The sequence below is a fragment of the Halichoerus grypus genome, chromosome 8 (genome assembly GCF_964656455.1).
Source record: "Halichoerus grypus chromosome 8, mHalGry1.hap1.1, whole genome shotgun sequence".
Classification (NCBI taxonomy): domain Eukaryota; kingdom Metazoa; phylum Chordata; class Mammalia; order Carnivora; family Phocidae; genus Halichoerus; species Halichoerus grypus.
In genome coordinates this window covers 74,943,775-74,958,237 of record NC_135719.1, presented here as the reverse complement: position 1 = coordinate 74,958,237, position 14,463 = coordinate 74,943,775, and the positions used below count along the sequence as shown (strand labels likewise).

Below are 14,463 nucleotides of genomic sequence, written 5' to 3'. Positions count from 1 at the left end.
TACAGCCATGGAAAGCAGTATGGAAGTTCCTCAAAAACTTAAAAAATACAAATATTATACTATTCAGTAATTTCACTACTCTTTACCCAAGGAAAGTGAAAAGATTAATTGGAAAATATATACGCACTCCTATGTATATAGCAGCATTACTTACCGTAGTCAAGATATGGAAGCTAACTAAATGCTTATTGGTAGATGAATGAGTAATAACAACACGATACACACATACTGGAATATTAGGCATCCATAAAAAATATGAGATCTTGCCATTTGCAACAGCATAGATGGACCTAGAGGGTATTATGCTAAGTGAAATAAGACAGAGAAACACAAATACAATATGATTTCATTTATATGTGGAACCTAAAACAAAGCAAATGAATAAAGGAGAAACAGACTCGTAAATACAGAGGACAACCTAGTGACTGTCAGAGGGGAAGAGGATGTCGGATGGGCAAAACGGGTGAAGGTGAGTAGGAGATACAGGCTTCCACTTGTGAAATGACTAAGTCACAAAGATGAAAGGTACAGAATGTCAATGGTATTGTGTCATATGGTGACAGATGATAGCTATACTTGTGGTGAGCATAGCATAACAGTTGTCAGATAACATATACACCTGAAATTAACAAACATTGTGTGTCAACTAATACTTGAATAAAAGAAAAAAGATGCAAGCAATTCCACTTCACTTACTTTGACTCAATCACGCCTTTAAGGAATTATAATTTTTCCTCTTAATACTTAGACTCTGTACTAATACTAAACAAACTATACTCATATATTCATTGAGCAAACATTATGCACTAATAAATCATTTGATCATCTCCATAGATGTAGAAAAAGCATTTGACAAATTCAACATCCATCTATGATAGAAACTCTTAACAGTGTGGGTATAGAGGAAACATACCTAAACATAATAAAGGCCATATATTATAAGCCCACCATACGCAATGGTGAAAAGCTGAAAACTTTCTCTGTAAGATCAGAATCAGGACAAGGATGCCTAGTCTGCCACTTTTATTCAACATAGTACTGGAAGTCACAGCCAAGCAATGAGGCAAGAAAAATAAATTCAAAGTAGAACAGGGGAAGTGAAACTGTCACTATTGGCAGATGACATGATATTATATATAGAAAACTTCAAAGGTTCCACCAAAAAACAAAACAAAACTGTTAGAACTAAACAACAAATTGAGTAAAGTTGCAGGATACAAAATCAAAATACAAAATCTGTTCTATTTCTATACCCAGATAATCTAACAAAGAATTGAAGAAAACAATTCCTCTTACAAATGCATAAAAGAAGAATAAGACATCTAGGGATAATTTAACCTATGAGGTGAAAGACCTGTACACTGAAAACTATAAGACATTGATGGAAAAAAAAAATGACGAATAAATGGAAAGATATTTTGTGCTCATGGATTGGAAGAGTTAATACTGTTAAAATGTCCATACTACACTAAACAATCTACAGATTCAGTGCAATAGCTATCAAAATTACAATGGCATATCTCACAGATTTAGAATACACAATCCTAAAATTTGTATGGAATCACAAAATACCCTGAAGAGCCAAAGCAATCTTGGGAAAGAACAGAGCAGGAGGTATCATGTTTCTTTTTTCTCAAACAATAATACAAAGCTATAGTAAGCAATATGGTATTAGCATATAAACAGACACATTTCAATGGAACAGAATAGAGAGTCCAGAAATAAACCTATGCACTCATGGTCAATTTATGACAAAAGAATCAAGACTATACAGTGAGAAAAGGATAGTCTCTTCAATAAACGGTGCTGGGAAAACTGGCCAGCCACATGCAAAGGTATAAAATTGGACCAATATCTTTCACCATACCCAAAATTAACCCAAATGCACCAAAGATTTAAAAATAATAGCTGAAACCATAAGATTCCTAGAATAAAACTAGGTGGTAAGCTTCTTGACATCAGTCTTGGTGATGATTTTTTGAGTTTGACACCCAAAAGAAAAGCAATAAAAAAAAACTAAACATGTGGGACTACATCAAACTACAAAGCTTCTATATAGCAAAGGATACCATTAACAAGACAAAAAAGCAACTGAGGGAATGGGAGAACATATTTGCAAATCATATATCTGATAAGGGGTGAATATCCAAATTGTATAAATACATACAACTCAAAAGCAAAGCAAAAACACCAAAAAAACCCAAAAACCAAAAAACAAAACCCCACAACCTGATTAAAAAATGGGCAGAGGGTCTCCAGAGACATTTTTCAAAAGAAGACCTACAGATGGCCAATAGATGCATGAAAAGATGCTCAATATCATTTATCAGGTAGATGCCAATTAAAACCACAATGGGATATCCCCTCACCTGTTAGAGTGGCTACTATCCAAGACAAGAAATAAGTATTGGCAAGGATGGGGAGAAAAGGGAACCCTTGTGCACTGTTGGTAAACTGGTACAGCCACTATGGAAAACATCATGGAGGCTCATAAAAAATTAGAAATAAAATTACCACTTGATCCAGCAATTCCACTTATGGATATTTATCCAAAGAAAATGAAAAACACTAACTCCAAAAGATATATGCACCCTATATTTATTGCAATATTATTTACAATAGGCAAGATATAAAAACAAACTAAGTGTCCATCAATGGATAAACAGATAAAATAAATATGGTATATACATACAATAGATTGTTTAGCCATAGAAGGAAATCTTGTCATTTACGACAACATAGATGGATCTTATGGACAGTATGTTAAGTGTAACAAACAAAACAAATACCACACTCATAGGTAATAGAACAGCCTGGTGATTTCCAGAAGCAGGGGGTGTGAGATAGGCAAAATGGATAAAGGAGGTCAATAGATAAAAATATGGTGAATAACTTAACACATATACCTTATGTAAAACATATTACCAAAATGGACACAAAAAGGAATGGAAAAACTGCAGAGTGCTATATTTTTAGAGACCTCAAATACTTAATTTAAAATCTTTCCACAGGAAAAACTTCTGGCCCAAATAGCTTCACAGGTAAATTATTCCAAATATCAGAAGGAAAAAAATAGCACCAATCATACACAATGCTTCCAATGGTAGAAGAATAGGAATACTTTCTAATTAATCTTAGGAGAATAGTATAAACCCATGCAACCAAAACCTAATAAGAACATTAAAAAAACCCAGTATTATGGGCCAAACTTTTTTTTTTTTAATGCAGACAGAAATATCTTAAGTTATTAGTAAACTCAATCCAGTTCCCTATATAAAAAAGGATAGCACATCAAGGTGGGCTTATTCTAGGAATGCCAGGATGGATTAACATTCAAAAAAATTAAATTTGCCATGTTAAAATATTACAGGAAAAAAAGCTTATGATTTCAATAGATCCAGAAAAATATGTGAAAAAAAACGTAATGCCCCTTTATGACCTAAATACTCCTATGCATACACAAACCAACTCAGCAAACTGAAGAATCAAGAGAAAATTCTTTAATCAGATAGAAAGCATTTACAATTTTTTTTTTCTTTAAAAAAGCACATACTTATTCAGATTGTCAGTTTCTTCCTGTTTCAGTCTTGGTAGTTTCTAAGTTTTAAGGAAGGCATCCATTTCTTCCGGGTTGCTTAATTTGTTGGCATATAGTTGCTGATCATAATTTCTAATAATTGATTCTATTTCCTTGGTGTTAGTCGTGATCTTGCCCCTTACATTCATAATTTTATTAATTTGGGTCCTTTCTATTGTCTTTTGGATAAGTACGGCCAGAGGTTTATCAATCTTATTAATTCTTTCAGAGAACCAGCTTCTAGTTTTGTTGATTTGCTCTACTGTTTTTCTGGTCTCTATTTCATTGATCTCCCCTCTAATCTTTATTTCTCTTCTCCTGCTTGGTTTAATTTTATTTGCTGTTCTTCCTCCAGTTCCTTTAGGTGTAAGGTTAGCTTGTGCATTCGGGATTTTTCTACTTTTTTGAGTGAGGCTTGGATGGCTATATATTTCCCCTTAGGACCACCTTTGCACTATCCCATAGGTTTTGGACCAATGTGTTTTCTTATTTACCCCAAAGATACAGATGTAGTGAAAAGAAGGGGCACGTGCACCCCAATGTTCATAGCAGCAATGTCCACAATAGCCAAACTGTGGAGAGAGATGAGATACCCTTCAACAGATGAATGGATAAAGAAGATGTGGTTCATCTATATAATGGAATATTACTCAGCCATCAGAAAGGATGAATACCCACCATTTGCATCAAAATGGATGGAACTGGAGGGGATTATGCTAAGTGAAATAAGTTAAGCAGAGAAAGGCAATTATCATATGGTTTCACTCATGTGGAACATAAGGAATGGCACAGAGGACATTAGGGGAAGGAAGGGAAAACTGAAGAGGGGGATAGAGGAGGGGGAGACAAACCATGAGAGACTATGGACTCCAGGAAACAATCTTAGGGTTTCAGAGGGGAGGGGGTGAGGGGATGGGGTAGCCCGGTGATGAGTATTAAGGAAGGCATGTGTTGCAATGAACACTGGGTGTTATACGCAAACAATGGATCATGGAACACTACATCAAAAACTAATGATGTACTCTATGGTGACTAACAACATAATTTAAAAAAAAAAGTTCAAAAGTAGAGCAACATTTTGCTTCTATGAAGTACTGTACTAGAGGTCTTAGTCAATGCAATGCCAAGAAATAGAAATTAAAGAGATATGGAGGTCACAAATTTCCAGTTATAAGTTCTGGGACATAATACAATACTGTATTGTATAGTTGAATGTTGCTGAGAAAGTAGATCTAAGTGTTCTCACTACAAAAAAAAGACAGGGTAATTCTGTGAGGTGATGGAAGTGTTAACCCTACTGGTAATCATTTTGTAACATATAAGGGTATCAAGTTATGTTGTATACCTTGAATTTACACAATGTTATATATTAATTATATCTCAAAGCTGGGAAAAAATGTATATGGAATGGAAATGTAAAAATAAAACTAATTATTCAACAGAACACTTGTGCTCCTAAAGACTCCAAAAAAGAACCTATAAAATCCAATATAATTAATAAGTGAATTTAGCAAAATCCCTGGCTACAAGGTTAATCAATAAATATAAATGAATTGCATTCTTATACACTCACAACAGACATTTAGAAAATGAAAATTAATACCATTTATAAGTACATAAAATCGAATCCTAGGAATAAATCTCACAAAAAGTATGCAAGTTGTCTGCACTGAAAACTGTACAACATTACTGACAGAAAATAAGGCTAAAATAAATAGGGGATATAGTGCATTTATAGATTGAGATTATATTCTGGGAAAACTTCTATCCAAATCCTAGAAAAATTTCTGAATATTGACAAACAGATTCTAAAATTTTTATGGAAACAGAAGACCAAGAATAACCAAAATAATCTAAAAGAACATATCTAAAGGATTTACACTAATAGATACAAGACTTGCAAATCTATAATAATCAGTAAATAGACCAATGGAACAGAAGAGTCTGGAAATAGACCCACAAATACATAAGCACTTGATTGATGAAAGTTACTGCCAGAAAAAAAAAAGTTCTAAACCAATGTCAGCAAAATTACCATTGTCTTAACTACTAAAGTAGATAATCATTTTGAGTGATACTGTTACACCATTTTACAGACAAAAATATATATATATATATATATATATATATATATATATAAATTTTAACTCTTTTAAAGGTAAATCTCTTTTCCTAAATATTGAAAAGATTTCAATCTTCTCAAAACTAAAATCAACTTTGGCATGTTTTTCAATTTTCATTTAATAAATTGCCATTTTATCACATTACTTAATTATATGGTAAGTGAGCTTTATTAGCATATTAAAATAACTATAAGGAGATTATAGACCTAACTGACATAATACCTATTTTAATTTCTAGGACATTGCAAAATTTTATTCTATAAATGTCTACTTTCACATTTGAACTTCAAAGTGTTAAACTTATTTACCTCTAGGGAATGTGTAAGAGGTCAAATCTTCCTAAATATATGGTTTTCACACATAACACCATCTTGACAACATCTGGACTTCACAGAAACCACAGGGTAAGGAATAATCCTCAAGACCTAAAACAACCACATTCCTATCAGGGTAAAATGATTTTCTAAGAAAAGGCTTGATTTTTCTGTAACTACAACTAATATAAATATATCTAAGTCCTGTTCCTAATGTAGCTATCTGATCTTTGTATACTTTTGCAGGAAGGTCAGGCAAACATTTTCTCCGACGATTCAAAAACCTGCTTTTACCCAGACACAAAATGTCAGGGAGAATTTCATAGGCTGACCAAAGAGACAACCTTTTGATAGCACGTAGAGGTTGCTGAATATCAATGGAAGTTTAGCAAGTGGAACAGGATTCTTTCCAGTTGATATTTGTAAATAGCATCCTTTTCTATCTTCCTGGTGCTTCACGGTAAAGCTAAATTGGAATGTTCATCAGCCAATAAAACATAGTATAGATTACTATAAGACAGGAACAAGAAAATAAAGCTTGTACAATAGGAAAAATCCATTATTAAAACATGAAAAATCAATATAATCATGATATTTAAAAACCCAATCCTATTAAGTAAATCCTACAACAAGTTTGCAATCAGATTTTGTGGGCAATTCTTCTATAAGCAGCTTCCCAATTTTGCGCCGCCTTGACCAACATTGAAGTTACAAGCTCTCACCATAAGGGAAACTTGGGCCACATCTGCAGGTTTGATGTGAGCTTTAGCATTTCCCCGCTGTGGCAGGTAATTCTCTGCCTGCCAAGAAAGTCACTGGAGACATATCAGGGCAAAGGACTGACTCAGCAGATTTGTAAAAACCAAGGGCAGGATTTTCCATTCAAAGTGAATTGGAACTTGATGAAAAGAAGCTCACAAGGCAAACTTTTGAAGATAACTGAACTCGAAACTGACACTGGGCAATGGGTGTCAAGAGGGCCCTTGTGCTGCCATTGGGGCTGCCGAGCCACACCCTACCTGCCAACTCAGTAGGATTCGGGGATTCAGGCAGGAGCCTCAATTTGAGCTCTTGCTCTACCACTTTTTATAGGACCTTAGGTGAACCATGTTCCCTCTACACTTCTTTAATTCAATCCAAAATCAAGATAAAACACCTGTCATAATTCTCTTGTGGAATTGTTCTGAGACAAAAAGGATAAAGATATGGGAGCACTTGGTGGCCTCTGGCTTCTTTATAAATACGTGCTCTCTTTGTACATGCTTAACAGTACCAGAGTGCTGTGGGAACAGATTTTGGGAGCAGGGGTGGGGTTGGGGGATGTGGGAAGAACAGGAGTCAAACAGCTGGGTTTAAGTCCTGATTCAATTACTAAATAATACTCTGGATCAGGTGGCATGGTGCATGCTTAGGATGCAAAGATGGAAAAAAAAAAATCACTGGGGCTTCTTTAAGATTAAAATGTGGATTAGAAAATATCCACTAATACCCAGAGCCACTTCACGCAAGAGAATGATACACTTCCAACGTGTTGTGCTGGGCTGAGCTATGAGGTTTGCTTTAAACAATTAAAAAAATGGATAATAGGTGTACCTTCTATGCAGAAATGTTTAATTTCAGCATGTAAGTTGCCTAGCTCTTTTTTTCCATGCTTCTCACATTGTTCAAGGATGTAGTCACCCCTCAAAAAAGCCCCAGTGTACAAGTGGGTTGAGCAAGGAATACATTTTGTTTTACAGGCCCTGAAGATTTTTTTTTCCTGTGCAATAATCAAGCTTATCTTTCCTGATAAAACAATGAGATGATTTTTTTTTTCATAAAGCTACATTTGTTCAATGTAAAGAGCTGGACTTCATTCTGAGTTTATATTCTTCCTATCTTCTTATGCTGTGACAAAATACCCTTTTATGAAATGATTATCATGCTGTTAGAGGTAGAATTCCAAAACGTGAAGTTACATGAAATACAATGAGAATGTACCACATGACTGCCATGCTTTGGGGAAAAATATTCCTAATAACTGCAAGAGTATGTCTTCACAAGATTTGCCCATGAAGCCTTATGTCCTAGCACATCAGACTTTCTGTGTGAGAACACACGTCAAGTTTTGGGTTTCACGTTGGTAACCAAATCATAATAGCTTTTCATGACCTTTGAAATATTATGACTGGTCTCTGAACATGCCACTGATATAATCTCCTATGGATGGATGAAGTTCCTGGAGGAGGTGTGCTAAGTAGCTGCTTTTACCACGGTAGGCATTTCAAGGCCATACTACAATTTACTGTCTCCAGACATTACCCAGGTATGTGAAGTGGTGTGAAAATGGGCCTATGATTCCTGTCTGAGTGAAAGGTTTCTGATCTAACACCAAACAGTCTAGGGCTCAAGTCTGTTTGAAAGAAGATTTAGGCTAGAAGACTCAATTTTTAGAAAAATAAAGTAAAATTCTAGGACTGACATCAAATACGGCCGTGGAATGAACAGTTCTATTTAATGAGTGGACTGGAATGGAGAGAGGGAGTGTGGGGAAGGTTGAAAATTGTCAAACCGGCTACAAGTTGACATTTGCCAATTTAGACTTACGAAGGCCTCCTTGGAGCCCCACTGTGCCTTTGCACAGCTAATTCCTTGTGTTTTATTTTTCTTTTAGATGCCTTTCCAATGGAGCTCACGAAGAAACAAGAAAACAAAACACAGTGGTCTCCAACATACTAAACAACTGTCTCCAAGATCAGAAAGCATCAGAAAAGACCCTAAAGAGTTGTGTAATCCCAGAGGAAGGTCTTGTTTAAACGGAGAAGCGCTTGCAGCAGAAACCTTGGAAATTTCAGGGAGTGGAATTTTATTGTCAGAACTTTCAATGAAAGTGTAGCCGCAGATCCTGGGAGCGTTAAATAAAAATTACCAACAAGCTGTCTTACCTGTGTGCACTCCATCGAAAGGAAGGGCAAACGTGAGCGAGTCACGCTTGTACATCAGTCAAAACTCTGACAGCTACCCTGTGAAGTTTGATGAGCTGCCATGTGCTCGACTACCTAAGATACTCTTAACTGAACCATAAAAAGACAAATAAATTAGTAATTGCATCCCTCCTGTCAATGTCCTTTTGTGTGAACTTCTCAAGCTGTTGGTTAACATTGTCTGGAATGATTTATCAATATATTCTTCTCTTTCTTAGAAAAGACAGATGCACTTAATTTTTTTTTTTCAAATTGTTTTTCGAATTGATTTAAGAAAATGATACAGATATTGCCAGTTTCTGGACCTCTCCTTCTATTCCCTGTTCTGCCTCCTCCCATCAGGAAATCAAACCAATAAGATTAACATAATCTTTCTTGGAATTGACTGTTCTTTTTAAATAGATCCCATGATAGACATATGTAAAAATCAATAACAGGCTCCTCATTTGTCAAAGCTAATGACTAAACTCATTTTGAAGTTCAATAGTGGTTACTGAAGAGTGGCCACACATTATATATCTAATCCTGTAGGTCTCTTCACTTACTCTGCAGAAAAACAGAACAAGGAGGCTTTGTTGCTTGAGGCACAATATAAAAGCTTGGGTCTCCGTTTTATTTGTACATACTCATTTTTCCTCCAAAGTAGGACGATTTCTTGATTGTCCAGGCTAATATGTTAAAGGCAAGAAGATGAAGAATGAATTCTTATAACAATTTCTAATACCTTTTCCTTCCCTACCTTTTTAAAAACCAACTGCATTGTAAGCTCCTTCAATTATATCCTTAACTCCTTGAGGTTATGGACCATGTCTTACATATTTTTAATATCCCCAGAGAGACTAACATAGCTATTGGGTCACAGGTTAGCACAAAATAAAGATTTTGTTGAATTAAACAGAATTAAATTATCCAATATCTTGGTCCATGGCATAGCAATTATCTTAGACCAGACAGTCGTATCCAGAGTAAAGTACAAAAGATAGAGCTTTCCAGCAGACTCTTCCTTGATAGATGCCCTGCATCACAGGATGGTTTAAAAGCAGTGTTTGCTGTGGAGGTGTTTTCTACTACCTCCCACAAAACCTTTTCCTGCAACTGCAAAAGGGTGAGGACGGACAGGTTTTAATAAAAACCCCCTCCTCCCTTTTAAATGCCCTCTGATTACAGGTGTATGCCAGCAACCGAGCATCCTGAAATCTAGAATAGAGATGTGGCTGAAACAGACGCATGACATTTTCGCCCCCAACTGATTGAGAGCAGATTTTTCAATTATCGCTAACAAAGGCAATAGCTTATATCTGCATGATGCTTTATGCTTTCCATAAGCTTCTTCACACACACCATCTCATTTTCCAACCCCAAATCACAATAGTTCATTTCCCTAGAAATTCCAAATGGTGGTTCACTGTTGTGTATTCCTCATCTCGCCGGCGTGTTGCCGTATTCTGGGCTCCAGGTTGTATATTGTATTGTATACCCATTGGACACGGCCATCTCATGGAATCAATAGGTCAGACACAATTTGAAACTCCCTAGGTAATGGATTTTAAAAACTGCTTGAGGGTGGGTGGCGGGGGGGGAGAGAGACAGGAGGAAAAGGAATCCACAGAAACAATAACTGAAGTGGAGTGATGCATTCATGATGGGAGCTGGAGAACTCCTGTTCTTTATAATAGCTTCTCAGGGGAGAAGCCGCCCTTTTCCAGAAGGAGGTGTCTGGGGAATAGCAGAGCCATGGCCATCCCATTCTTTTGATGAACAGAAACCTTATCAGTGCAATTCCTCTTGAGAGTTGCAGGGATAAAGGAAGTTCAAAGACTTTTGAAAAATTTGGGTAGCGAGGGGAGGAAAGCCCCACACTCGGCTTGTTCATTTGGAATATCTCCTGTGAAGGGGAGGGTATTCTGCCAAATTTAGGACCCTCTCAGAGCTCACAGATACTGACAGCTGATCTAAACTCAGTGCATGGGTTTATTCTTGCCAGGGGAGAGAGGGAGCGATGAAGTGAAAAGGATGTTGAATGAATTAAATACAAGTATAAAAACAAAAATTCTTGCCTCCAACTGTAAATATCACTGTGTGATCAAATTTTCTATTGCAGCGGTGCAATGAGGATGTCAAAGCATCAGTCATTAGATAATAAGTAGCATAAATCATTTTGACTTCAGAATAAGACACAGATACCTTGCAGTTTTTAATTATTTTTAGAAGCCCAAAGTATCACATGGCTTTGTCTCATCATTATAAGACTATGAGGTTGGAAAAAAAAAATCAAGGAAGCAGGCGAAACTTAAACTGTCTCACATCATGGCTTGGAGGCATATATTAGGCAAAATAAGCTTTATTTTTTCCTGTTCGTACAATCCTCAAAGCCTTACTTATCTGGTGGCATAGGAGGAACAATCTAAAGCAATTCTATGTCCAATAATAGGCTGTTTCTGTAGTACAAAAAAGTTCAAGTTTGTAATAACACTGTCACATTATTAACATCTCTCATTTGTGTTTGTGTGTCTGTACATGTTTTTAAAATATGACATTTTTCCTCAGTGGCTTTATCAAATAGTGATTTTTTAAAATTATTATTGTTAGGTTGATGATCTCTCTCCTGGAGGCTTGGAAATTTTTTTTGAAAAGTGGGGAAAGAAGTCTAAATAGTAGTAATTCTGAGTATAGGCTGTGTGAGTCTTTATTCTAGTTACAGCTAATCAAATAATTTAGGGTTAATTTATGGGGATCTGACACTTCCCCCAGAGCCCAGGAGTTTGCACATACAGCTGACCCTTACACAACACAGGTTTGAACTGCATGGGTCTACTTTACGCAGGTTTTTTAAAATATATAAATATAGTACAGTACTCTCAATGTGTTTTCTCTCCCCATGATTTTCTTCTTTTTTTAAGATTTTGTTCATTTATTTGAGAAAGAGAGAGAGCACAAGCCAGGGGGGAAGGGCAGAGGGAGAGAGAGAGAAGCAGACCCCCCCCACTGAGCAGGGAGCCCGATACAGGGCTCGATCCCAGGACTCTGGGATCGTGACCTGAGCCGAAGGCTGACACTTAACCAACTGAGTCACCTAGGAGCCCCTCTCTATGATTTTCTTAGTAACATTTTCTTTCTCTAATTTACTTTAAGAATACAGTATATAATACATATAAAAATATGTGTGAATGGACTGTTATTGGTAAAGCTTCTGGTCAACAGTAGGCTGTAAGTTACATTTTTGGGGAGTCAAAGGTTATATGCAGATTTAGTGATGGCACAGGAGCTGAGGTTGAGGTGTGTGGTTAGCGCCCCTAACCCTGCGGGTATAGAACAGAGTAAATGAGATGAAGGAAATGAGAAGATTTGGGGTATAGGTGTGGAAAGCCTTGTATAACATGTTACCATATCTGGATATTATCTTGTAAGCAGAGAGGGATCAATAAAGGTTCTTAAGTGGGGAAGAATCATGACTGAATCAAAGTTTTCCAACAATAATTCTGGTTAAAGCAAGGAGGATAAAATGAGGAGAAATTAGAATTATGGTTTATGGGCATACTTCAGAAAAGCGATAAAGGTTCAAATCAGAACAGTGGCAATGGAAATGAGAATAGGGGTTATTTGGGATCACAGGCATTTTGAAGGTAGAACCAAAGAGCTTGGTAACTGAATAGGATGATGAGGGGAGTCAAGAGTCATGCTGATGTTCCTAGCAGAGCCTACAGAGTAGACAGAGATAATGATAGCCCACGTGAAGAATCCAAGACAAAGCTGAAGCCAGGAAAGGGGTACCATTAAGGGGTCTTGCATCATAAAAGTTATATGGTTACAACTGAGAATTTTTTTTAGAGAAAAATGGAATGATCTCTTCTAGGTAATTTTCCCTCACAGTAGGCAGCAATCATTATAATGGCTTTAATATTAAATGAGGTTTATATTGGTATATATATATGGAACTTTTTTAAAAGGTCTGGAAATGACAATGGGATCAGAATGGTAGAATGGAAAGAGCAGTAGGTTATCAATCAGAAGTCATAGTCTCCATTAGACATCTGACTGACCTTGAACAAACAATTCAATCCCTCCAGTTGTTCATTTCATAACTTGTGAACTAGGAGTGATGGTGCTTTCTCTTCCCTCCTCACTGTGTGTAAGGATCAAGGACATGATGCATTTTTCGGCTGAGTGAGAACTACAGAGTGCCACGTAAGCGATTTGGATGCACTTTAACATGTTGTGAGCTTGATAATTAAAAATAAAAACTCTTGATTGAAAGTAATTTCTCAAAATATTTTCAGGGAAAGAGATTTAAATTCTATTAAAGGATTTAGTCACAGTTGGGGGTTTTATCTCTCTCTCTCTTTTTTTCAATTTCTGAATACAGCAAATCTTCCCTTTGCCCGAATATTAAATCTATGAGGCTACAAATATAACCTTACACATGGTATGCATTATAAAAACAAACCCTGAAACATTTGTCTGGGGCAAAATAAAAGAAACTGAAAAATTGAAGATGTCAAGCATTTTTACTTAATGCAAGATATTCCCATTATTTCTTTTCCTTTTAATAAAGTTCACACTTAGTTGCTCTCTTGAAAACCAATTCTTCCCAAAGCTTCTCTCTTCATCTTTAATATGACTCTTCTCTGAAGCTCTCATTTCTATCCAGGCAGTATTATTACATATCTTACAAAGTCAAGCATTAGAGATTAATTACATGTGAAGTCCATCTGATGGGCTCTGGGGTTTCTCTGGGTAGTAGTGAAGGCTACCCACTGGTGTCATAAAAGCTGTGTAAATTTAATTAAAATGTAGCCATTTCATTGGGTCTCCTATGCAAGTAGGGCCTCTGGTCTTCTGTAAAAAAGAATGATCTTGTATAAAAACTCACAAAGTTAAAGGAACAGAATAATACATTCTGGTGAGTGATAACCTGCCAGAGCAGCCAGGCACAGGATGGAGAAGGCTAACAGGGAGGGAAGGTCCCCTATGTAATAGTCACACCTTTCAACCTCACCAAGCCCCTTTCCAAGTGGCTCCAATCAGAGAGAATCCCAAGTGCGCTTTTCAGCCCTCCGTTGGCTGTTTATTCAAGAAGCCCCAGGGGGTTGTAAGCAGATACCAGTTTACACCTTGGTAATCACTGGCATTTCATTCTCCCAAATAGCTAAATGAGCCTTTCTACCCTGACCTCTTCCTGGCACTTCCCCAATATTGAATAAACTTGAATAACGGCAAGGGTCAAGTTTAACGTCAAGTCTGACCAGGAGACCCACCGACAGTTTATAAGCCTCGTGGTATACATCTGCAAGGAGTGGGTCAGGACTTTTGATTCTCTGGAGAGGGAACTTTCTTGGAAGACCCTAGCAAATTTGGTCATCTCTTTATTTTGTCAAAAAGTAAGCTGCCAGAGTGCGATCTGAAAATGGAAGGCAGGCGTTCTATAAAATTACTTCTATAAAAAGTAGCACAGGATCTGTGCTAAGCCATTTGGGAAAAGTGTGAAA

At 36.6% G+C, this 14,463-nt stretch overlaps 1 protein-coding gene across 2 annotated transcripts in view; it reads left to right on the top strand.

Annotated features, from left to right (window-relative positions):
- Positions 1-9,174, top strand: part of LOC144378832 (uncharacterized) — a 542,559-nt gene extending 533,385 nt beyond the window's left edge. For both annotated transcript variants that reach the window (XR_013440596.1, XR_013440597.1), the window contains one exon: positions 8,668-9,174. The gene's annotated coding sequence lies outside the window, so the exon portion shown is untranslated. The remainder of the gene's footprint in view (positions 1-8,667) is intronic.
- The last annotated feature ends 5,289 nt before the right edge of the window (positions 9,175-14,463 follow it).